Source organism: Lolium perenne, chromosome 6 (genome assembly GCF_019359855.2).
Source record: "Lolium perenne isolate Kyuss_39 chromosome 6, Kyuss_2.0, whole genome shotgun sequence".
NCBI lineage: Eukaryota > Viridiplantae > Streptophyta > Magnoliopsida > Poales > Poaceae > Lolium > Lolium perenne.
In genome coordinates, this window is record NC_067249.2 from 51,036,573 (window position 1) to 51,040,249 (window position 3,677).

The 3,677-nt window shown below is 38.0% G+C and overlaps 1 long non-coding RNA gene across 2 annotated transcripts; it reads right to left on the minus strand.

Moving 5' to 3' along the window:
- Positions 1–1,874: 1,874 nt before the first annotated feature.
- On the minus strand, positions 1,875–3,653 carry LOC127307959 (uncharacterized). Of its 2 annotated transcripts, none has more exons than XR_011746782.1 (2): positions 3,530–3,653; positions 1,875–2,966 (listed from the first exon to the last, which is right to left on the minus strand). It is a non-coding gene; the product is annotated as an uncharacterized lncRNA (long non-coding RNA). The 2 variants fall into 2 exon arrangements; XR_011746783.1 differs by having other exon boundaries at positions 3,456–3,653.
- Between the last annotated feature and the right edge of the window lie 24 nt (positions 3,654–3,677).

A 3,677-nucleotide genomic window follows, 5' to 3' on the forward strand; every position in this document is an offset into this window, starting at 1 on the left:
TCATCCTCCTCTCTTGATCCTAGAAAACTTCCTTCACACCAAACTCAAAGCAATCTCATTAGAGGGTTAGTGCATAATCAAAAATTCACATGTTCAGCAAGGACACAATCATTCCCAACACTTCTGGACATTAGCCAAGGTTACTGAAATTTAATGGAGCAAAGAAACCCACTCAAACACAGGAAAAGAGGCAATGCAAAATAAAAGGCAGAATCTGTCAAAAATAGAACAGTCCGTAAAGACGAATTTTTTCGAGGCACTTAACATGCTCAGATGGAAAATCTCCAGTTGAATGAAAGTTGCATACATACCGGAGGATTACTCATGAATTTTTTCAGGATTTTTAGATTTTCTTACAGAGAGAAAAGCTCAAATTCGTGACAGCTAAAAATTTGTTTCTGCGCAGAAATCCAAATCTAGTATCAACTTTCTATCAAAGACTTTACTTGGCACAACAATGCAAGAAAATAAAGATACAAAGGTATTGCTACAGTAGTAACAAGCATCTTCACTCAAATATAAAACAAAAATTGCAGAAATAAAATAATGGGTTGTCTCCCATAAGCGCTTTTCTTTAACGCCTTTCAGCTAGGCGCAGAAAGTGAAAATCAAGTAACATCAAGAGAAAAAACATTAACATTATTATTTGTTCTAATAATAGAATCAAAAGGCATCTTCATTCTCTTTCTAGGGAAGTGTTCCATACCTTTCTTAAGAGGGAATAGATATTTAATATTTCCTTCTTTCATGTCAATAATAGCACTAACGGTTCGAAGAAAGGGTCTTCCCAAAACCATAGGACAAGATGCATTGCATTCAATATCCAAAACAACAAAATCAACGGGGACAAGGTTATTGTTAACCGTAAAGTGAACATTGTCAATTCTCCCCAAAGGTTTCTTTATAGAATTATCACCAAGATTAATGCTTGTGATGGTAAAGCACACGTCCGTTGGGAAGCCCAAGTGGAAGGTATGATGAGTACATCAGCGTTCCCTCAGTAAGAAACCAAGGTTATCGAACCAGTAGGAGATGAAGATCACGGGAAGGTTGTTGGTGAAGGAGTGTAGTGCGGTGCAACACCAGGGATTCCGGCGCCAACGTGGAACCTTCACAACACAATCAAACTACTTTGCCCCAACTTAATAGTGAGGTTGTCAATCTCACCAGCTTGCTGAAAACAAAGGATTAAACGTATGGTGTGGAAAATTATGTTTGCTTGCAGAAAAAAAAAGAGAACAATGATTGCAGTAGGTTGTATTTCAGATGTAAAAGAATGGACCGGGGTCCACAGTTCACTAGTGGTGTCTCTCCAATAAGATAAATAACATGTTGGGTAAACAAATTACAGTTGGCACTACAAGAAATCTGCCATAAGTTGACAAAAATATGGTGTCACTGAAACGTCAGTAATGGCTACTTGTGACGTTACGGTGACGCTTTTCAAAACGTCGAAAGCTGGGAGTCAGCAGTGACTGCTTAAGACGTTCCACTTGAAAACGTCGTAGAGCTTTGTGACGTTTTAAAATGTCACTGACGGCATGACATTCCCAAAACGTCATGGGCACACCTTGCCCCAGTCCGTATGGCAATCCGACGTGGCAAAATTATGACGAAACCAAAACGTCTTAATTCGAAATCAGCCCGGTCCAATTCTGTATTCTACATGGGCCGAGCCCAATAATTCCAGCCTTTTACCGTAAGCATTGGCCTTTGTTTTGGTCCATTTCTGTTTTGGGCCTTAGCCTTTTTGCACCCTTTTTCTATTTTGGGCCTCACCATTTTTACAGCCTTTCTCTATTTGGGCCTTAGCCTTTTACGATCCATTTATTTTTGGGTTGGTCAGGTTTATATTAACAAGATTAGACAATATATAAACATCAACACATGATGAAATCTTCCATATAAGAGCAGTAACTGAATATATTACAATATTTCCACAAATCAGATATATATACAAGAAAGACACTGACAACAGATTCATATTTGTACTACAGATTCATTAGAGTTGTCTTCAGGTTCTCCAGCATGCATCTTGCCAGACAATGATGTTGCACGAGTTATCTTCAGGCTCCCCACCTCCAGGTTGTTCCGCAGCAACTCATCCTACACCACCCAGAAACAACGCTTCAGGTCAACCCAAGTAAAATAAGCATCAACGAACGTACACAGCAAACTCTTCTGCACAGCAAGACACACCAATCAGAGAGTTAATATATATATACTATTGCACTGTTTGAATATGACATGATGAGAAGTTAATTTTCAATTAACTTCACATCATGTCATATTCAAAAGAAGGTCCTGTAACGCTTATTACAGAAGGCATGTATAGAAATGAAAGCACAAGCTTATGTAAATAAAGAGAAGAAATGTAAAACAAGTTGCTGCTTATTATAGATGGCATATAATACAATAGAAGGAATTAAATAGCAAAAAGAACTGAAACTGGATTGTATAGTAGTAGACTGGCAGAACTGTGCAATTAAGTCAACTTAAAACGGAAGGCCTAGTCTATTTAGAGTAGGACATGTGTAACAGTAACGAAATGAAACACTAGATGCAGATCATTTTCTTTAGAAACAAGCATTGAAATCATTTAGCAAAAGTAAATAATTCAGGGACTACTTAATAACTAGCATCCAGATCATGCAACAAGTTTAAAAGTTAAAAGACTACTATAACACACAGGTAAAGTTAAAAGACTACTATAACACACAGGTAACGTCTGTTGACAACTAGAAATTGACCCAAACATCACGCATTCATGCCCATCTCAATGCAGACCAGATGGTAAATCCGAAAGCACATAATACCACGCCAGCGAAGAAGCAAACTCATGTACATGAGACGGAAAATATGAATCACACGTTGAACATCTCAAACATGTAAACTGAACCTTCCTTCAACCGTCCTCTGAAATTATCAATGGAATTGTCTGGTGTGAAGTCTTACATTGTATTTGCCTGAAATGTAAACAAATAATCTTATGAGTCATTCTATATAGGAAACAATCGAGCTTGCTAGCAAAGAGTACTTGTTGGTTTTGCATGCATCCAAGACCAATATCGTCTCCCTCATATTTTGCCTAGACTAAGTTGCACCGGTAACAGAAGAACTTGGAAGAACAAAACTCTTCTTACATATATGGAAGTAACAATCTCCACTGTCTAAGTTTTTTTATTTGTCAGTTAGTGGTAATGATGAAATAAGTTACATGTATGTATAAAAGAAATGGAAGTCTGTCACCCTGCTAATGTTGAAGTGAAAGTACAATTTTGGTGGTTCTCAGAAAGAAAAAATGTAAATGTTCTCGTGCTAATGAATAGGAAGTTATAATGCACCATAACTACTGGAATTCTCTCAAACTACATGTAGACACAGACAGTTTTTCTGGAATCTGCATACTTATTCAAACCCAAATGAAAATACTAAAAAGATGGCAGATAGCTCACCTCATGTGTATTGGTCATACCAATGCTAATAATCTTGCAACGGCTAGTAACAGAACCAAGAAGATTGGGCTCACCTTGGCAAGCTACTATTATCTTGCATGCATCAGCTCTTCTATCCGTTCTCAAGCGATCTTTGTCCTCAAGTAAGCATCAATGTCACCGCCCCCCTCCTAGCCCAACACACTTCACCAGGATCAAATCAGCGACCCACTTGATCATGGG